Raw genomic sequence first — 23,367 nt, 5'->3', positions numbered from 1 at the left:
CAGAAAAGATGTTTACTTAATTAGCGGAAACTTTTCAGGATGCTAATGTGCTGTTTTTCTAATAAAAGAAATTGATTATTGAGGAGTCAAAACACTATATTCACAAGAAAGAAGTCACATGGTATAATTATTTAAACACACAAAATGCAAATTTAAATAAATAGACCAGCGAGTGATGTGGCAATGTCATATGATCAAAATGTTGAACTTTAAGGTGACAGTTATACAACTTTTGGAATGTTTTAAGGCTGTCTTAAGAAGGCAAAGAAGCAAATGGAGAAAGAGGAGCTAGGAGCACTTCTCTTCATTACAAACTTAAAACGTGGGAATCTTAGAAGAAATATCAGACACTGACTTCAGCACCTTAGAAATCTGGAAGAAACTGAAGCACACGGCTTTGGAAGCTAACCTGGAATACAGCACACACGGTGCTTGCCAGAGCCATTGACCAAAGTGAGCAGGGGCTGGGGTGGTGTCTGTGTGGATGAGGCACATGCAGGAGAGTGTTCTTTCCTAACTTCATGTGTGAGATTGAACGTGGCACTGAACACACGGATCACTAAACTAGAAAACCAGAGTGATGGCTGTGCTAGAGAGTTCAAAAGAGTAAATGTTAAACCAACCATGTAAGTGGATGGAGCCATGGGGAAAGAAAGGAGATTCAGCATAGCAGAATCCTTACCATGCCGGTCCCTGCCAACAGCTTGCAGCTTACCATCAGCTGAGAATGTAGGACCAAATTCCAAATAAGCCTGTTTTTCTAGAGAAGCCAGGCATATTTCTTTGAACATGTGCCATTATGAATTTTAAAATCGTCATTCTAGAGAGTTCTCTGAGGAGCTGGGGGGATGGCTCAGCAGATAAGACACTTCTTGTCCTGCTGTGGACCCAAGTTCAGTTCCAGTAGCCACAGGGACGCCCACAGCCACCTGCAATGCTAGCTCTTGGGGATTCAACACCTCCTTCTGGATTTCACTGGCACTTTGTGTACAACACACACACACACACACACACACACACACACACACACTAAATAAAATTGTTAAAATAAGAATATGCGTAGGCTGCGGACCATAACTATGGACTGATAAATAAATACTTCAGTTTTCACATCTCTCGTTTTGAGCCACGTGCTGTCTCTTAGGTCTTCAGCTCTTATAGCTCAGTTAATCAGTTACTGTTTCCTGTCTTTATCTGTAGACATTTCCCGGCCCATTTTCATTCATGTTAATCAGACGACACTATACAGTTTGCCTCTAAGTGCCAGAGTTCCCTGTTTGTTCTTCCTAAGGATGCAAAACCTGAGTGCTAATAATCTCATTTAGTACTTCAACTGAATAATAGCAGCTACTTCTTTAAAATATTTATCCATTGATTTATTTTTATGTATCTGTGAGTTTTGTCTGCATATATGTCAGCTCCTCTGGAACTGGAGTTACAGATAGTTGTGAGCTGTCATGGAGGTGCCGGCAATAGGGCCCTAGTCCTCGGGAAGAGCAGTTGGTACTTGTGCCCACCGAGCATCTCTCCAGGTCCCTGGTGCTGTTTGAAGAAAGACCTCACTTGGAAGACTTGAGCTTCAGTGGTTCACTGCCTAGGTGTCAAATACCAAATAATTCTCATATTGCTATGAACAGCAACTCTTTCTACAGATTAGGGTAAGAGCAAGCTGGTTAAACACAGGCAGTTTTCTGCCAGGTTTCAACAGCATTCAGTCTGACAAGCAGCAAGAGGCAGCCAGCTCAGGGAAGCTGGGAGCACAGAGCCCAGGGCCTGCTGGCAGCTGTGGGACTGTCACCAACAGAGGAGAAGAGAGGCCACGTCTTTTCCCATCCCTGTTAGCAGAGCTGCCAGCCATCTGGAAAAAGACTGTTCATGAGAAGATAGGAACAAATAATAAGAATAAACTTAGCTAAAGCAAACAACCAAATGTAAAAATAGCCTTGGGTATTTGTTTTCTGTGTGATTTCTGCAGCAAGATGCCACACATCTTGAATGCATGGTGTACACAGAATCTACATGTTTCACAGTCCAAGGGGATGACACTTAAGAAGCTGGGGATTGATACGACAGTGTCTGACTAAAATGTCATGCATCAGAAGGGAGTGTCTCATAGCTCTGGCCTGGTTTCCTTACCTTTACTCATTGGTTTATAGCCCACTTATTAGGCTAGACTGGCCAACTCATCTTGTTCCACCTCTCCCATTCCTTGATGACATGCACACCCTGCTGTTGCAGAGTTAAATAGGATCTGGGGATCATGCTTCCTACTTGTATGGTAAGCGTTTTACTGACGGAACTGCCTCTGAAGCTCTGGAGTGTAGAAGAATGAAATCAAGGTGTCAGCAAGGCACTGATCTCTCCAGAGCGCCCTCCTCTGCTTCAAGCTCTAAATAGCTCTTAGTCATCTGCGTCTTTTAGCTCTGTAACTGCAATCTATGACACCGAGAAAACATGGACTTTTCCATCTTTATCTGTGTTCCTCCTTTATGGATATTTGGCATTGGATTTAGGGCTCATTCAAGGTTCTAGAATTACCTGATCATCTTAACATCTTTAACATCTGCAAATATTTTTAAAGTTCCAAATAAATAACATTCACAATTCTGGGTATTACCACGTGGACACAACAGCAATCTGCCAACTGCCACTTTGATTTTATTTAAGATACTTCAGTCAGTAGTGGTGGTACCCATTCAATGTGTACCAGCGACAGAGTAGAAAAATATCAGAAGTAGAAACTTGAGCCAAATGCTTCCTTCCACCTGTTTTATTTTCGTTAAACTTTCTGAGCATGTAGCAGACATATAATAAATCAGATATTTATCTGGAATGTTAATCAGTCTCGCAAAGTTGAAGCATCCATATCTAAGGCAAATTCAGGTTTTCTCCAGCTTGCCTGAATTCCAAATAAACCTTCAGTACCATGGTGGTGTTTTTTTTTTTTTTTTTTTTTTTTTTTTTTTTTTTTTTTTTTTTTTTTTTTTTTTTTTTTTTTTTTTGATCACTGTCTATTTCTTGTCAGTAGCTTCTTCACCCAGCAAAATGAGAACAAGTTTCCTATGTCCTGGATGTGCAATTAAGTTCATTATCTTAAAATAATCTGTATGAATTACTGTTCTGTTACTGTGATAAAACTCCTTGGCCTAAAGCAGCATCAAGGAAGGGTTTATTCCGCCTCTGTTTCTAGAGGAATAAAGTCTTCCATGGTGGGGCTGGCATGGTACGGCTTCAGGAGCCAGAAGCTGACTGGGCACATTTCTTCACGCACACGATAGAAGCAGAGAGGAGTGATGGTGAAGCTATGAACCCTTGGACCCCAATCCAAGTGGTGGCTTCTTCCAGTGATGCTGCACCTCCTAAAGGCACCATAAGTACCCCCCAAAGTGTTCAAATGTGGGAACCTATAGGAGATGTTTCAAATGACCACATCACCTAGCACCTAAATTGTGTAAAAAATTTTAAATATTTCCTTCTCTGTTTCACGAAAAGATAGTTTCTTGTTGTAGAGTCCAAGCCCATCGCCATTGTCCTTGGCTTCTCAGTCAGCCTCCACCGTCAGCCACATTCAGAGAGTCTGGTTTGGTGGCATGTTCCATCAGTCCCATTCCAACTGGACTTGGTGATCACCCGTTAGTTCTGTCCCACTGTCTCAGTGGGTGAACGCACCCTTCATGGTCCTGACTTTCTTTCTCATGTTCTCCCTCCTTCTGCTCCTCATCAGGACCTTGGGAGCTCAGTCCGGTGCTCCAATGTGGGGCTCTGTCTCTATCTCCCTCCATTGCCAGGTGAAGGTTCTATGGTGAAATGCAAGATAATCATCAGTATGGCTATAGGATCTGCCTTTTTCCAGCTCCCTCTCCTCAGCTGCCCAAGGACTCTACGACAAGGACGGACTCTGTGTGAGCCTTGTCAGTTTAGTTGCTCACCTTCCTGGACCTGGGGGGGAGTTGGGAGGACCTTGGACTTAACATAGTGTAGGGAACCCGGATGGCTCTTTGGCTTGGAGAGGGAGGGAGTGGGGGTATGGGTGGAGGGGAGGGGAGGGAAGGGGGAGGAAGAAGGGAGGAGATGGAAATTTTTAATAAAAAATAAAAAAAGAAAGAAAAGATAGTTTCTAAGATTTATTTTGAAGAAATGGGGCCATATTTACATCCAACCACTAGACCATAGCCTACTGACCCCATGTCCATAACCTCTGTGCTATAGAACCTTCTGGAGGAAAAACAAAGAATGAAGGCCTAATTGGTGCCTAGAAGACACTGGATTAAGCATCTAGCCAGTGTTTGCTTTTATACTTGCTGTACTCCTAAGTGTCAGGGGTAGCAACCCACACATTTTGCTTATGAGGAAAAGTGGACAGAAACTTCTCCTCTAACATACATCTGTGAGCAGAGGTTTTGGAGCCCCAAAGCTAAAGTCAAATAGAAGAGTCCAGAAGGGTTAGAGAAAGGAAAGCAAAGTTCTTGATTACCAAGAAGGCTTTTGTCTGAAGTGCACAAGGAAAGTGGGAGAGACTGGCTAGGGAATGGGATAGAAATTAAGAGAAAGAGAGCAGGGGTGGAGATAAGAGGTGTCTGTCCTTCAGGTCAGGTGGATGTGTTGGGCTGGGTTACAGGAGATCAGAGACACATCTTGTTTCATGTAGGATGGCCTTTGTTATTGAACTTCTCAGCTTAACTAGGCTATGATGTCTTCATTGCAATATGTGTACCCAGACCATGTAAAGCTGGAAGGACATCCTCGCTGCTGGACTCCACAGTTGTTAATTTTCACTTCAGAGTTCTGGTTGAGGTGGGTAATTACACCCAGCTATCTCCTGCTCCCCTGCTGTTGTGTTCTCTCAGGCCTGGGAGTCGTCATTTATTCTCATGTGTTGGGATGTACTGCAGGCTGTAAAATGAATCCAGCTGTCTTGTACCTGGCAGAGGCTTCTTCATCACCTGCCTCTTGACTGTGGCTTTGGATGGCTCAAACACATTGCGTTTCAGGGTGGAGATTTATCTTCCTCAGAGCCTTCCATAGCAATTGTAGAAAATATAAAAAGTCACTGGCACTCCACAATGAAAAAATGCCAAATGTCTGGAACATGGATAAAAAAAAGGTATCTTGTGAAAAGGACAAAGATTAAGGGTGGATCTAAGGAATTAAGAGCAAGGATAGCTGGCTGGCTGGCCTTTGTGAACGGCTCAGCCATAAAAGTGAGACCAGAGGGTGGAAGATCCAAAATTGATGAGACATCCATGTTTGGCTCCAAAGATGGTCAGCAAGGCTGACCGATGGAAAAAGCAGAACAAAGTCTATGTGGAGGACACATCATGAGTTGGAAAGAACACAAGTTTTAGAGATGGGCAACCTAAGTTTGAATCCCATTTTCATTATCTCTGAGGCTAGTCGAGTGTGAATAAGTTACTATGTTGTCTCAATGTCATGTATCCTCATTTACTAATTTTTTCATCAAATTAAATGTTTTAATTAAAAGAAGGGTGGAGGAAGAGAAGAGGGGAGAAGGAGTCGGGGAATACCATACCTATAATGGGCATAATCCTTGTTGATGTTACTTGAAGAACCACCTTTAATACACTTCGCATAGATGTTCCTACTATTTGCCCAACTTGCCTCCTTCTCTTAGGCAACCATTTAAGTAGCTGAATATGGCTTAGCTCAGGCTTTTCTTCAGTATTCAAGGCATCCTAGAAGTACTGATGAGCCATCAAGCAAATATATGTCTTAGTCCTTATTCCCCAACTCCAAGACACTGAATGCACAATTTAAATGTGTGAGTTATTTTGCAATTGTAGGAAGAATAAGGTGGTGTGGGAGAATTGTCTGTATTCTGTCAATCATGTTTTAAATAAAACGTTGATTGGCCAGGCAGGAGGTAAAGGTGGGAAAACTAGACAGGAAGTAGAAATGATATAATGAGAACAGGAGAACTCTGGGAAGGAGGAAGTTGATTCCTCCCACTCCTGCCCAGACCACCGAAGCATCAGGATGTGATCTGCCCCACTGAAAAAAGGCACTGAGCTACATGGATAACATTAATGGGCCAATCAGCTTTGTAACTTATAGATATCTCTGTGTTATTTCTTTGGGGCTTGCCGGCTGTGGGGTACTGGGCTGGAAAGAAACACAAACAAGCAGGCCTGGCCCCACTTCATTGTTACAATAAGGAGGAGGCAATTGTAGAAGAATAAGGAACTGGTTAAATCCTGTGCATGTTAGCACTGGAACTTCATGGTCCTTCTGTGTGGAAAAGGGGAATGATGACCAGAGGGTGTGTTACAGGTCCAGAGTGTGAGCAAATGGGCAACTCTTAAAAAGGGTGACCTAGCAGTCAAAGGATCAGATTGCCATGATATAGACTGGCCGGGTAATTCAGAGTCATTGAGTCTGATAAACAGCAGGCTGATGAAGAAGCTGGGCATTGTTTCCCTCGGAAGATCTGCAAGATGAAAACATTCTACATTGAACAGGAGACTACCCCCTTCCTTTGCAAAATTAAGGACTAGAGGGGAATTGGGGCCTGAGACTGAAGAGAAGGCTCTGTGGTTAAGAGCACTGGCTGCTCTTGCAGAGAACCCAGGTTTCATTCCAAGCACTCACACAGTAGCTCACAAACATCTGTAAGTCCAGGTCCAGGACATCTGGTGCCCTCTTTCAGACTCTGGGCAGTAAGCGCAATTGTAGTGCATAGATATTCATGTAGACAAAGCACCCATATAAAAATGTATTTTAGAAAAATAAATAGAGCGAATTTATGGACAAACAGTATATTTAGTAGTGTTTTAAGATGTTAAAGGGCAACAAGAAGTTTTAAATCATGGAGGTGAGTGGATTAGCTCCAACAATGGCTTCTGCAGTATATCTCCATCCACAAGTTTGTGAATTGGTCTTTCTTAGCTTCCCAACAAGCCTTAAATATCTAAGAGTTATTGACTCCCAAACCTTCAAATTGTGGTCTGTATGGAAAGTAAAAATTCAAGGCCAGGTGTTCAGAACGAAGCCTTCGCTAACATGGTCTTGATGAATGAAGGGGCCAGTGAGACATGAAGGACCCCACCGCAACTACAGTACCCGTTGTCTCAAGGCAACACTCAACACACAATTATTTCCTTCTACTCCAGGGAAGGATGGCACCAAGGATACAATTACAGAAACTGTGGATATTATCATATTGCTTTCATACTATAAACAGCTCACACTATATTCAAACAGCAGGCAGAAGAATATGCAATTATCTTCTCAGATCTAATTATCTATACCATTTAGAATATAAACAACTTAAAACAAAACCAAAACATTTTCATGCTATTTAGCTTAGAGGAGGAAATGTTGAGCAGCTCCATGGCTTTTATATATGCATTTGATATATTTACACCGTGTCCAGGTTTAAGGCTAAACACACATGTTATGGTCCAGTTGTGTATCACTCACTAAGGGAGAGAAAATAATGAAACCATACGGGCCCTTTTCCTGGAGGAACTTAAATTTTTACAATTGTCATAATATATGGACTTAACATGGGGACTAAGAGTTTCCCAAAAGTCACCATTAGATGTTGCATGGCAAAGCAAGAACACCAAGAGTTTATGCATAAGATGACAGAGTGCAGGCTGCCTTCATCTGGAAAGCAAAACAAGATAAACAAGAAACAGACTTTAGTCCAAAGAGGAAAAGAATATAAAAAATTCACAAACTCAGGAAAAATATAGAGCAAATGCCGGCGACCAACACAAAGCAAGCCGGTGGCATGGCTCCCGGGCAGCTGGGAGATGCACACACTTGTTGGGCAGGAGATGGAGCAGCCCTCCCTTCAGGACAAGCACTCAACCCTCACAGGCCTGAAACCCACGTGCAAGCTCAGAGACACAATCCCTCCTCTCAATATATCCCTGAACTTAGACAGAAAAATTCCAGTAAAATTACAAATCATATTTAAGAACAAATGGAAATGAAAAATCATGAAAAAGTGATATTCACCGTAAGGATGCAAGATTGACTCCGCAAACACAAATTAGTAAAGGTAATACAACAGAGAAATAGACATAAAGTCAGAAACCACATCATTACCTTGACGGTAGAATTAAAAGCCTGTGGAAAAAGTTTTAAATCCTTATTCTTATTTAAAAAGAAAAAATACCTTGAAGAAACTAGGATTATAGGGATCAATCACTTGTCATAATAAAGGCCATGACTGCCAAACATTAGGAGGAGAGAGAGTCCAGGTTGAAGGTTGCCACTGAGTCCCTCTCCACGAAGGGGAGGAGAAATTGGGAGAGCCAGGGGGGTTGGAAGACATTGGGAGAGGATGGCCTGTGGAATCACCTAAGCAGGGCCCATGGGGCTCACAGAGACTGAGCGACAATTGCTGAGCTTGTATGGGGCTGTGCTAGGTTCTCTGCATGTATGTTATGGTTGTTGGCTTAGTGTTTGGGGGAACTCCTGACAGTGGGAGTGTGGGTGTTTCTGACTCTCTTGTTTGCTCTTGGGACCTTATTCTTCCTACTGGATTGCCTTGACCAGCTCTGATGTGAGAGTTTGTGCCCTAAAAATAAATAAATACATTCATATATATGTACACACTCACATGCATACATATATACAAACACATACATACATACATACATACATACATACATACATACATAGGACTGGACAATTAGCCTACAGCGAACATACACTAGGATAAGTACAGTTTATTCAAAGGGCTTCTGGGAAAACTAGATCCATTTTTCTCATCCCTCACAAAAATCAATTCAAAATGGATTAACAAACACCTTTAAGCCAAGGTCTAAAATATGGAAACTGCTAGAATAAAACAGGAAATATTTCAAGATGAATACACAGGCAAGCAGCTTCCAAGAAAGCCTCAAACAGCACAGAAAGTAATCCCAAGAATAGACCAAAGCAATTACAAGAAATGAAAAATCTTCTGAATAGGAAGAGAAGCATTCTCCAAAGTGAAGACGCTCCATTTTCAGCGTATTTCCTTTACACTTGTCTCCATAGTGACTACAACAGTATACACTCATATCGGCGGTCAGGCAGGGTTCCTCTTTCCCCACATCCCTGCTGGTGGAGATATAAAGCAGTCTAACTGGCATGGAGATTCAAACTAAAAACTGAACTACAATATCATCCAGCTGGACCTCTCCTGGATATGAACCAGAAGGAATCAAAGTCTGGATAGAGCACAGGCACCTCACACACAGTTGTGATGCTAGACACAAAAGACAAGTTATGAACTAAAACAGGTGCCATCAACAGATGTGTGTATGATAAACACACACACACACACACACACACACACACACACACACGTACGTGCACATGCTAATGAATATCATCAGCCAGAAGAACAATAAAGCTGTGTCATTTTCAAAAAAAACAGGTGAGACAGGAGATCATAATAAATGCAAGGGGTAAGATTCATAATGAAACACTCATATTTTCTCACATATGTGGAAGTAGAAGTAGAAGGAGAAACATTTGGAAGAGAAAGAAATGATGCAGGGCTGTAGGGGAGAGAAGAGAGGGTGATGGGTGAATGCTCTCAAAGCCTATCACATGCATGTGAAAGTGTCTCAATGCAACTTATTATTTTACATAATTATTATATAATTACATCTTGTAATTATATAATTATAAATTATATCTATTATATGTGAATAATTTATATAATTATTATATCCTAATAAAGTTATTTCCTAATTCATGCTTTGGGGGATTTCTCATGGAAGGTCTCAAGGCTCTTGAGTCAAGATGAAAATATTTACTGGAATTCTTCATTAGTTCATGCCCCAGACTAGAATAGAAGTAACATATTTACAGTAGAATAACCTAACATGCTATCCATGGGGTAGTTTCCTATTTACCTGTGGGTTACTTATGAGATGGGACATTAAAAAATGCTGAACAGAAGCTAGGAGATGGTGACAGTGGCCAAGTTTGGGGAAGCACTTGTATATCAAGATAAAGAAATTTTACTTAGTGATCTGGGATGGTCTTTTGAAAATGAAATTTTGGCTTTAAAAGAGGAGACTGCATTTCTGTGTTGACTTTTTCATGCACATTCCTGATGGAGGCGGGTCTTCTATCAATCTGTTGATTTCATTGGTTAATTAATAAAGAAAACTGCTTGGCCTAATAGGTTAGAAAATAGGTGGGTGGAATAGACAGAACAGGAAGAAGGAAGTGAGGTAGATGGCTCAGACAATTGCCCTGCCTCTACAACCAGACGCAATGAAGCTCCAGCCCAAGATGGACATACGCTAGAAACTTCCCGGTAAGGCACCATTTCGTGGTGCTACACAGATTATTAGATATGGGTTAATCAAGATGTGAGTAAGAGGCTGAAATAATGGGCCAGGCAGTGTTTAAAAGAATACAATTTGTGTGTTGTTATTTCGGGGCACAAGCTAGCCCGGCGATCAGGAGCAGGGCTGCAGGAAAGCAGCCCATAGCCCCTCACTACACATTCCTGTTGAAATCACAACCTCTGTTCTGTTAGCTCCTGGAGCAAAGACAGGAATAATTTCATAATTGTGGGGAGGGGATGGAGGCAGAGTCCAGTCATAGAGCATGTGGGTAGCATGGAAGAAGTCCTAGGCTTGTACCAAGACCTGTATGAACCCTGAGGTTTGGTTCTACATCTTCTACTATGAACGAGCCTAAAAGATTAGAGTTAAGTAAGTGAAACACGCTTGGGGGTATCACTCTACTGAGGGAAGAAAGAACAGGCAACCAGAGCCATATTGACCAAGTTGTCTGTAGCTACAATCCTCACAGCACAGTCTTCTTTGGCCTGTGTCCTCATGCTTTTGTCCTTGTGCCTTACAGACCTGTAAAGAGTGCTAGATCAATGTCACTGAGCTTGTAAGTTGTGTCTCTGAATGAAACAAACCCGAAGGAAGCATAGAGCAAACATTCAAATACCTAAAGAAATCAAGAACAGGCCGGATGAAGAGGGAACCAGGGAAGTATTGTCCAATTGTTCATCTTCTATGGCTAAAAGATGCAAAAGTTTTTGTGGCAGGAATTCTAATTGGTCCTAAATAATTGAAACCGGAGTCAGATATTAGGGGGCGAAAGCTGAAAGATCAGAGAAGCAAAGCATCCAGCCACTAGAGTTCTTACCTCTATGAAATCCTCAGAATGAGTGGACTGAGCTCGGGTGTCTTCCCACCTTATATTCCTCTCTCCACCCAGCCATACCAATTCCTTTCCCCCACCAACCTGTGCTGGGATTAAAGGTGTGAGATCCCAAGTGCTGGGATCAAAGGTGTAGGCTTAGTTTCACTTTTAGACTGGTTAAATCTCAAGTAGCCCAGAGTGGCCTTGAACTCCTGATCTTCCTGCTTCTACCTCCAGAAGGCTGAGATTAAAGGTGTACATCACCACTGCTGGGAGTCCAAGGTCAACTAGTGGTTAGCCCTGCACTCTGATCTTCAGGTAAGCTTCTTAGAGTACAAACAAAACACCATCACAGAAGTTGACCTGGCCTTCAACATATCTGCTTTGGATGTTTATTCTTCAGCATTTTATGCATTTCTATTCATTCACATGATTATTACATTATTGATACCGCATTGTTTCACCCATGCATATATCAGAAACTTGTTTTCTATTTTAGAATTCATTTTATTTAGGGTAGAGATTTTATAGTAGTTTTATCTTTTAGCTTCTGGAGAACCATCCACACTAATTTCCCTAGTTGCTACCCTAGATGACACTCCCTCCAACGGGAAATAAGAGTTTCTCTTTGCCCACAGTCTTATTAGTTCTTGTCATTATTTGTTTTCGCTTTTGAATTTTTTATTTAATATTTCCATACGATATATTTTGATCATATTCTTTCTTCTCCCCAAACTTCTTCCAGATCCTCCTCACCCCACCCACTATTGACCTGACTTCATGCTCTGTCTCTGTCTCAAAAAAAGAGAGAAAACAATAAAACCAAAATAGAATGAAATCAAATTAGACAAACTAAAAGTAAGGAAATTATTAAGTCAAAAAATATCAAAACAAAACAAAAACACACACACACTCTCTCTCTCTCTCACACATACACACACAGAGAGAGAGAGAGAGAGAGAGAGAGAGGGAGGGAGGGAGGGAGAAAGAGAAATAGAAGTATAAAAGTCTATTTGTGTTGACCAAATATTGCTGGGCATAGGGCCTGCCCTGGAGTGTGTCAATATGCCCAGTATTACTCCTTTAGAAAAAAGTGGATTTTTCCCTGCATTTGTAGGTATCAATCAGACATGGTTTCTTGGTTAGGGCTGGGACTTTGTGTCCATTTTCCTTTCTTAGTACTTGAAATCTGTCAGTTTGACCTGTGTAGGCCTTTTGCATGTCACCATCTCTTTGAGTTCATGTGTATCAGTCCTGTTGTATGTGAGAGATGTTTCCTTGGCGTTGTTCACTACCTCTGGCTCTTATAATCTTTCTGCCTACTCTTCTGTAGGGATCCCTGAACCATGAAGGGAGGAGTTTGATGAAGACATCCCATTTAGCACGGAGTCTCTCACATTGTCCACTTGCGGTTCTCTTTGTTAGTAACTGCCTACTGCAACGAGGAGCCTCTGTGATGAGGGTTGAATGAAGGTATGTTTTATGAGTATAGCAATATGTCATTGTATTGTTATGTCCCTTTAGTAGAATAATCGCAGTATGTTTTCCTTTAGGTCCCATGACCTATCTAGTCTTCAACTCTTGGTCACTTTGGTAGTGTGATGCATGGGTTCCATCTCATGGAGTGGGCCTTAAATCCAATTAGAAAGTTGTTGGTTGCTTTCTATCATTTGTGCCACTATTGTTCCAGTAGGTCTTGCAGGCAGCTGCAGGTCACATGGTTTGTAGCTGTGTAATGCTGATGATGACGTTTCTCCTCTGACATTGTGAGAAGAAGTATTTTCCAGCACCATCCATGCTAGTCAGTAGGGTTAAAACATCTGGTTGGGCACAAGCTTGATTTCTCCATGCTCAATGATAACGGCATAAGGAAATTGGGTCTTTAGTAATATGGCCTCACTATCAGGTAATAGAAAATAACTATTATCTTTGGCAATATCCTGTGATATTTGAGAGAGATTTTTTTTTGAGACCTCCTCAATTAAAAACTCAAGTAAGTTGTAAGCCATTCCTGGCACTAGAGGTTTTGGTTAGTGGCATGGGGCATTGTCTCCCTATTATATGGTGACTCCATTTAAATTCCTTTCACATATGTATGTATTTTAAAAGGCTTCTAAATAGTTATTTTCCATACAGTTTTTAAAGAGGCATAAGTATTAGGTGTCCTCCACATTCCCTCCTTAACCCCCATTCCATTCCCATTTCATCCTATTTTAATTTCGCCCTTATTACTTTCTAATGCTGTGTCCTTTTTTCCCTTCTTTGGAAGAGTCCCCTCCTCCACATGATACCTAAATCACAAAAATGATATTCACAAACATTTTAAGCCTCAATAAAACACTAAACATGCCAAGTGCATATTTTAACTCGTGGTTATTAATGACTTGTTATGAGCTGGGCTTTGCTGATAATTTCTTTAATGTTCACAGGAAGTCTTTAGCTGTAGTTCTATTTTTTTTAACATGCTGTCTCTAATGAGAATGCTAAAGCAGAGGAGGTGAAGTAATTTGTCTGAGTTTCTGAGCCACAGAGCCAGAGGGCCTAACCTGAAATAGCCCATAGGACTGTCTGTTCATGTTATACCTCATTAAAACAGGAAAACTATTTTTATCTATTTATTTTTATTTTATATGTATGAGTGTGTGCTTGCATGTATACACATGTATACCTTGTGTGTACAGTGCCTACTGAAGTCAGAAAAGCATGTCAGAACAGCTGTAACTGGAAGACCGTGTAGGTGCTGGAAACCAAACCCATGTTCTCTGCAAGAGCAGCAATTGTCCTTAACTGCTCAGAAACTTTCCAACCCTCCAGGAAATGATTTTAAAATTATGTTTCCTCTTCTTTATCTAGCTTATTCTTCCACTAAAAAATTACTCAACATGGCTTCTTGCCTTAACACTGGTGGCTGAATGCTTCAGTCTGAGTCCACTGAGAACAAAGAGCTGCTGTCTGTAGACATTTCTTGCAGAGGGGATTGAATGGGAGGGATTGGTTATGTGCAGTGAGAAGGCTCTGAAGATAAACAGGAAGTGCACCTGGAGATGAACAGCCGCTTTCAGCCTTGAGAAGGATGGCAAGGATGGCGTCTTAGCAAGGTGCAGAGAGCTGCGTGGGGGTCAACTGGCCATGACAAAGCAAGGTTGCATGTGTCTTGTTAGTCTAGTGTGGTAAAAAGTTATATCACAGGGGAGACAGAGCCAAGCTAAGGACACCACAGGGTAGACAGAGCCACGCTAAGGACATCCCTTACCACTAAAGACAGCCGTTTCCATCCTCCATCTACGTCCTTGTATTCTACTGTTCCTCTCTTTTATACCCAACTTGCCCAGAAACTGGATGAGACCTTAGAAAGTTCAAGCTTATAAAGCAGACTGAAAATGAAATATGACAGCAATCCAAAAAACTGTATTTACCACAGGAGCCTATTTGTATCCCACGATGCACCTGCAATTAAAAAACAAACCACAAACACTGAACTTGGGCATTTATCGTCGGAGCTATGGCTGAGATCAGCAGAGTGGCCTCTATGTGACACCACTTTAATTTAGAGACAGTGAGGGGAAATGGAACCCACCGTGGTATAAATGTTACTGTCCTCTCAAAATTTATGTGTTAAAACCTTAAATCTAATATGAAGATATTGGAAATTGGGACATTCAGTAGGTCACTGTGTCACGAGAGTGGTCCTCTCAGGAATTGGATTAATGGCCACATAAAAGAGTTCCCAAAGGGCTTGTTTATTGCTTTTCCAATTCCCACCACAGTGAGAAGCTGCAGCCCATTAACAAAGAAAGGGGTCCTCTCTGGCCCATGATCCTCCCAGTGCCTTGATCTTGAACTTGGCCAATTTCAGAACTTTGAAAAACAAGTTTCCCAGTATGGAGCATTTTGTTTTCATCAGCCCAAATGAGCAAAGAGGGCAGCACAGGTGGAAAGCAACGACCAGACATTCAGGTCTCACTTTCTGTCTCACGCTGTGTGCATATACTCTTTATCCATTTCTACTTCTTTGTTCCCCAAAACTTCCAAAATCCATTCCCAGAGACCAGCCTTAGCTCTTTCAGGATTGATGTACATTTCAGCATAATGAAAAGCCTTGCAACTCATGCAAGTGTCACCTAAGCATGTTCCTTGAAAAGAAAAGCATAGCACCCATGTGAGAAGCAAGACAGCCTCGCTTGGGAAGATTGGCAGCTTGCCGAAATGTCCAGGCAGGCAGTTTGTTGACTCTTCAATAGTTTCCATGATGTGCTGAAATTGCAAGATTTCCGAAGACTCCATAAAAAGACCTTCTGTGTACTCCGTATCCTCCCCCAGACAGACAGACCTATAAACACCTTGCAGACACACATGGACACAAGGCTTTCTCATCATTCCTCATTACCCTGACCATAGCCTGATGATGTCCTTTCTCATTTATTATCAGGAACGTTCAGGTCTCCTTGTGTTCTTTGCAACTGTGGAGAATAGTGTGCGTTCACTAAGATCTTCTCTCCAACTCGTGTGACCAGAAGTTACAAGGAAAGGTGGCACTCGCTTAAGGACACAAGGTATTTCAAGGGCCATTCAGAGCACAAATGAGCAATAATTTGCTCCAGGAAATCCCTTTAGTGCGCCATCTTTTCTCTTTCAGTCAAACTCATGAAACTTTAAACACACACACAATTTCTTTTCTCATTCACTAATAATATAAATATTTGTGCAAATCTGTTAACTGTCTACCCAGCTTGAGGAAATTTGACATAATTGGAAAGCAAAACAAGCAAAAGCCTCCATAAGAAATTCTATGCATTTGTGCAACTTGAATCTACTTTTTAAAAATCCCCTAAGATTTCTTGATCTGAGTTTCTTCTTATGAAGATCTATGCTTTCTGTCCTCATGGGCACCTTGCATAAAGAGATACTGACGAATATTTCATGAGCTATGTAAGACACTGCATACCAGTGCAACTATATCCCAGGCAGTAGCCATAAGTCAGTGTAGGTGTCTTCTGCCTGAGTTTAGTGTGGTGGGGAGATACCAAAGACCTGGAAGTGGTTAATGAGCCCAGTTTTGCACAAGAGGCTCTTTGGAGGGCATGGGTTGAGTGTGCATCACTGAGGACTTAGTAATGATGACTCCAGGGTCAAGAGATATAGCCAGTTAACACTGGACACCTTTCTTTCTACAGATACAGTGAAGTGGAAGGCATTACAGAGCAGGGTAGAAGGAGCGTTCTCTTGATGGAGACCAATACCAATGTGAAAGAAGGAAGCAAGAGCAGAACTTTGAAAACACTCAAGTTCTTTGCTCACTCGCTAATAATCTCAGCATTTTATTTCTTATCTGTGAGATATGAAGCAGATCTATAGAAAGACTCAAATTACCCCCACCCACTCCACATCACAACAGACCAATGGCAAAGAGATGAACCTTTCAATCCTTAGTGCTGAAGGGTTTCACATTGTCTAGAATAAACTGTAATTGATCAACCACTGCCCCTCATAACTAAAACAGATTCCACTTAGAAAAAAAGCACATATATGAAGATATTAAATATTCCTAGCATCTGAGGAGGCAGGCTTATACAAAGTAGTGGTTGTAGGAATGAAAACTAATTCTTTTGGGGATTATATAGTTAAGAATATTTAACAGTCTCTTACACTCTAGCAATACAAAAGAGGAAAGGTTTGCAATCTCTTTTCAGCAAAATGGGTTGATATTAGAACTGTCTAATAAGCCGGGCGGTGGTGGCGCACGCCTTTAGTCCCAGCACTCGGGAGGCAGAGGCAGGCGGATCTCTGAGTTCGAGGCCAGCCTGGTCTACAAGAGCTAGTTCCAGTTCAGGCTCTAGAAACTACAGGGAAACCCTGTCTCGAAAAACAAAAAAAAAAAAAAAAAAACAAAAAACAAAAAACAAAAAAAATCTGTCTAAAAAATACAATGCAGTAATAAAAAAGAAGCACCAGAACGTGAGGAAGGGGTGGAATGGAGAGAGGGAAGGAGAATCTGGGATAGAGAAAAGGAGTGGGGGTTTCACAGCAGTTGCACTATAGGGAAATGGAAAATGGCAATGAACAGCATGCCTCCGTGCAGCAGCCAGCCCTAGGTGGGCACTCAGACAGCGTTGCTCAAATACTTTCAAATGGGAAATGCAACGCCAGCCTGAAAGGACCAGACTGTATCATAAACATGCTCTTGCTCATATACAGAGGATTCCCACACATCATCACGTGTGACTGGAGGCAGACACACAAAGTGTGGCTGCTCTTTATCATAAATTTGAACAAAAAGAAGAAAGGCACAAAATAATCCACACAATACGATCCAGCTGGCATGAAGTTCATAGCCTGCAACGCAAAAACGACTGAGCATGCATCTGAATGACATTATCCTTGCTGTAAAGACAATGGGTCTAAAAGTGTGATGGATGTGTGGTCAGGTCGGGAACCAATATGGCAACAGGGTGTCTCCTGTGCCTATCTCATCCTGGCCTTGGCTTTTGTGGGTAGTGATATGTAGCTCTATAGTCATTCAGCTATAGCTTTTAAGTTATTTTTGTTTTTTATTATTTTTATTTTTAGAAAGAGAAGTATCACAGACTGGTCTCTTGGTGCCTGGTGCTTCATCTCTGACTTTTGTGCTCTGGGAGACAAGGGAGACCAGCTAAATAAAGGATGCACCCCAAAATAATTCTATTTGTTTTAGCCCCTTCAGGACACAACACAGATTCGTGGGCAAAAGGAAGGGCAAATATTGAGTTTGTGGGGGAGATGGGACAGAATTAGTAATATGAATTGATCAAATAAAATAATCTTAGTCAATCTGGTTGAAGTCTCTCTTTGCCATTGTCTATACTGCACACAGTAGAAACCAGGAATCAATTGTTCATCTGTGCAAGTTAGTGTAACAGCTGGCCCATGAGTCCCCTCTCTCTTGTCAGGGTACTAGACCTATTTCATTGGCTTCTCTGTAAACAATGGTCTATGAGCTGTGCTCAAACATCTGAGGATCTCTAAATGTTTACTCGGGCAATCTGAACTCAGACAATACTGTGTGAGACAGACTCTAGCTGGGAAATTTAGACAAAGCCTATCTCTTTGTGAACAAATTTAGCATCATCTTACAGTTTTCAATTTCTCCAGTTGCAAGGACCTTCCTCAGCACTTAACCATTTGAGCACTGGAGAGAGGTAATTAAGGAAGGTTTTTCCTCTGTTTGAGGTCTGTGACCTAGCAGAGGAGTCAGCTGTTCTCCTGGCAAGAAAGCTTTCCTGACTGTGTGGGACTTATGCTAACAGGAGCAGATATTTACCGAGATGGGGAGTGAGAACTGATTATTGATTTGCTACCCTATAACGACATCAGCGGAGAGTGATAATGGACTGGACCACTTGTATCAGAGTAAATAGCTGATTTTATATTCCTTGCTTTCTTGCAAATTGGCTACTGGCAGAGAGAATGAAATATGTGGCTGTCTTGCATCTCAAAGCTCTAAACAAATTGCATTAGAAGAGCACAGCGAGGCATGGGAGAGCGCTTGCTGATATTTATAACTTGAGCTCAAACTGGAAACTCGGTATAAAAAGTTCACAATCCTCCCCGTTTATTTCCCACAGTTGTCTGGGTGTTGTGTCTTCAATTATTAGCTACTACTATTATTTTGGAGTAATGTGTAATTGCTTATTCCCTTACAACATGGAAGAAATACTCTGGGGCACTCATCCATTTGTCTTTTCCTTGGCAAAGAGTAAGCCATTGATCTGGGGCTGTGTATCTTCTGAAAGGAAAAAAATAAGCAGACACGGTACACATTAGAGGAAAGATACAGGAAGCAGGGATGTGACTTTAAAATGATTTTTTTTTGCATAAAGGCTGTGTAAGATTTGCTGTGTACTTGGGTTTTTGCTCATCTTTGTTCTTTAATGATGGCTTTCTCCTCCCCTATCATGAGCTAAAATTAGTTTATGCGGGCTGTTGAGTGACTTACCCTAGGGAGATGTCAACAGACATCAGCTCTCTTAAATAAGGCTTCAATGACAGACCAAAGTAACAATTCCATCAAGACTAACTCAGTGAGCCAGTGAGTTCATTGTGTGTACAGGGTATGGATGACTCAAATATAGTTCTGAGAAGCCCGCATTAGCATGGGTGACAGTTCACAGGGTTGGCTTTCCTGGAACTCTCTGGGCTATTGGCAGGTGGCTGGGCAGGTTTTAGAGTCTTCTTGTCCGAGCACATGTTACTGCACATGTTACCTCAAAGAGCAGTCTTGCTAATCTTCCTGGGACCTGTAAAATTTATTTATATTCTTAGTTTTATGAATCCCCTTCCAGGAGGAAATGGCGCAATTCAGCAATGTCTACACAAAGAGCTATGTAGATATGGTCATGTAATAGCTCTTTTCTCGCTTTCTGTTGGGCTAGCGCATGCTAAGGATTGCATTTGCAGTCTGGATGGCAATGCTTAATGACATTTGTGCCAGTACAAAAAGGTTGAAGATTTGGTTCCTAATGTAGGAAGTTTTTTTTTTTTTGTATATACGTTATTTTTATTGGTTAATGAATAAAGAAGGTACTTTGACCCGTGATAGGGCAGAATAGAGATAGGCGGGGAAAACTAAACTGAATGCTGGGAGAAAGAAGGTGGAGTCAGTGAGATTCTATGTAGCTGCTGCAGGAGACAGACTGACTAGAACCTTGCTGGTAAAGCACAAGCCTCATAGTGAAATATAAAATAATAGAAATGGGTTAATTTAAGATGTCAGAACTAGCTAGAAAAAAACTTATGTCATTGGCCAAGCAATATTGCAATTAATATAGTTTTTGTGCATTTACTTTGGGTCTGGGCAGCCAGCAAGAGAATAAATAGCCTCTAGCTATAGTTTCTCAATTGGTAGCACTATTTGGGGAAGCTTAGAAGGTGTGGCCTTGCTGGAAGAAGTGTAACTCTGTGGGTGGGCTTTGGGGTTTCAAAAGCCACTTGCCATTTTCAGTTAGCTCTCTCTGCTTGCTATTCGCAGTTCCAGATGTGAGCTTGCAGCCCCTGCTCTAGCCTCCTGTAGCCTTACTGCCAGATCATGGACAATTATCCTTCCATAACCAAAAGCCGAATAAACCCTTTCTTCTGTAAGTGTATGTGCCATACCATTTCATCAAATCAATAGGAAAACAACAATTTCCAGGTGTTGACATCCACAACTGAAACCATTATATAAAAGAAAGTTATTGGGGAGATTAATTCTGGATTTGAGAAGTTCTTCAGCTTCAAAGTAGGCCAGTAAATTTCTGCTGAGAAATGATTTTATTTCGCAATGACTAAGAACATGGTTGTTCAATCCAGTCACATCCTTCCAGGTTCACCTTGTTTCCCTTCGCAGAGATTAAGTGATATAAGATGCTCTCAGACAATATGGTCTGCAGCACTGGAAGAGATTTTCATGGTCACAATGTACCAGCAATCTTAAATAAAACCTGAGTCAATGACGGAATACTCTTCCAACAGACTCAGGCCTAGTCTTGTTGTGTGCACATCACCATATATGTGGATATCCTTATGGAATCCTATCAAATGTGTGCGTTGACACTCCGTAGACAAAATGTAGAGCTCATCATGACAGACATGCTTTGTGGCCACTGTTCTCACTGCTTGCTTCTAACAGTTCTTAGAGATGATGGCTCCAAGCTCATTTGGTGGCAGTCTTGGAAATAAAGGGAAATGGAGAGAATGCTTTTATCCGAACAGACATGGGTTGTTTGATAAATGTGAAAGATTACCACTCCTTTGCCTGTTATCAAAGTAATGGTAATGGAACCAAAGCTACAGTCGAAAGGAAAAAAATGGAACACTGAGTCTATTACATGACAGTGCAGAGACAAAGCAGATAAACATCCCAGCTGAAGGCCATATGAGCTGATGATGACCCACTTGCTATTACCTTATACAACAGGCTTGTCTCTGAAAAATCTTAGTCAATGGTTATAACCTATACATACAAAGACAGTTTGATTCATCAAGTTCAGACAGGAAAACCAACTCATTACAAGTATTAAGAAACATGACGTTGAGTATATGGATGAGGAACTACATGAATAAGGAAGGAGATGAGGAAGTCGAAGCCTAGAGATGGGGGTGGGGAAAACAAAGTGATACACAAGCTAGGTAAACAAATTGGAGCTTGGCAACAGATGCAAGCACATCTGGCCAATGACCTTGGGCTTCAAGGCAGTTACTATGTGGGAAATTGTTGCCTGTGTGTCTCTATTGCTTTGGTGAGTTTACAGCCAAGCAGCTGGCTATAGGCTTGGCGCCAGTCCTGTTCATCAGACCAGCCACCAGCAAAGGGAGGCAGAAAACAGGAGTAGATGGCAGAGAGAGGCAGAAACCGGCTGTGCATTTCTTCACTCATCCATCAGTGGGAGTGGAAACAGAGGCCTTCTTGGAGAAGTGACTCCCGAATAAGTTTCTGTTGGGCCTAGCTCTCATCTGGACAGCTGCAGCAAAAAAGGCAGCTGGGGAGCCACATCTGCTGAGTGTGGAAGGCAATGTTAGGTATCGGTGTGACTAAAGGAATATCAGAAATGTGAGTGTACTGATGAAGGGCTTTTCAGAGACCAGTCATGGATCTAACTGGATTAGTTGGAACAATGTCCCTTTCCCATGGATGGTACGATTAAATCGCATGACGGTCCAATAGGAAATTTTCATAAAGAGAGCTTGTCAGTCCTCTAACCGTTGGGCCAGGCTTGTTTCTGCTGCCTTAGACATCATTGTTATAGGCTTGCCAGAATTTGGGCTCCAGGATTTATGCCAGCAGCTGAGGGCAGAGATTGGATGCTTAACAAAAGGAATCCCACATTAACTCAGAACTAAGAAATATACAGGTATTTATTAATAAACAAAACTTACAAGTCAGGATTCTCTGCGTGAATGATGGATAAAGATGAGATCCAAACAAAACGAACCAGCAAAACCAGGGACCGGGGAGGGAAGGCAGAGAGGAAGGGGAAGGGGCTGGGTGCACTTCTGCATCCAGGTAAATAGTCCATGAGGCCACAGCCCAGTAGGCAGGTAGGTATTAGCTGTAACCTTCCCGCAGCAAGAGCCTTCAAGGATCTTAGGTTTCTGGCCTTGGGCTCTGCTACATCCATCAACTCTCCTGACTCTGAAGCACTAATGGTTGCTGCACCAGGCCAGGTTTTGGAATCTTGTGACCTCCAGTCTGTGGATCACTTCCTGCTATGGGTGTTCTAGATTTCATAACCATATAGTCATATTAGCCCTGTAATAAACCTTCTAACATAGATCAATCTCCCATCCTCTACACACTGATGGGTCCTCTCTTGTGTAAAGCTTAGATAACAAAGCAAGTACATATTAAACAAAGCCACCTAATTTCTCTGTTGGAAAGACAAGGAAAGCAAGACTAGATGCTAAGTACACCAGGGTGTTTACACACACGCCTGAGACAGGTTTGTCTGATGTCACACTCTGTTCTTCATCACTGTTCTATGACAGCCGTGTAGCTTATCGACTTCACAAGGTCTCTGGTTCTCCATTGCACATTGATGAGTTAGCCTCTCTCTGTGTCCACCTTCCCCACAGAACAAGGAGGATTTCTCTTATCATTATGTCATAGAAGGCATGATGGAACAGAACAATGCTCATCATGGTGTCCTGACAAAAGGCAGGGCAAATATGATAATTCACCAAAGACATGCTGCCATCAACCTGCTTCTTCCAGCTAGGACCTACACTGCAATGCACAAGCCTAGCAAGGGACATTTCACAGTCAAATCCCGCCATGATGCAGGTGGCCCGTACTCCAGGGGAAAGTCACTCACCCATGTATTGGCATCACAGCTTGGATTTGATGGGTTGAAAGAAGAAAAATCACAAAGTTGGGTGGGCTTAAAAGGGCATCTGAAAATAGTTGGGTGAGGGATAACTATGAACAAAATGCATTGTAGGAAATTCTTAAAGAACTAATAAAACATGAGGAAAAGTAATAACAAAATAAATTGAAGTTACAAAACCATTGAGTAAATACAATAAACCACACCATGATGTTGAATGGGTTTTCTTGAAAGGTGTACACCTCAGGATGTCTGACATATACAGATTATGACATTTTCAGTGAATTCCAGCAGAAGGTATTTTGTAATAATATTCTGGCCATGAGCTCTGGCTTCGCTGCATGTCCTGACTGAAGTAATGTTTCTGGTGACAAGTTTTTTTTGTACCTAGGGA

Source organism: Arvicola amphibius, chromosome 12 (genome assembly GCF_903992535.2).
Source record: "Arvicola amphibius chromosome 12, mArvAmp1.2, whole genome shotgun sequence".
NCBI lineage: Eukaryota > Metazoa > Chordata > Mammalia > Rodentia > Cricetidae > Arvicola > Arvicola amphibius.
This window is presented reverse-complemented; position numbering follows the sequence as displayed.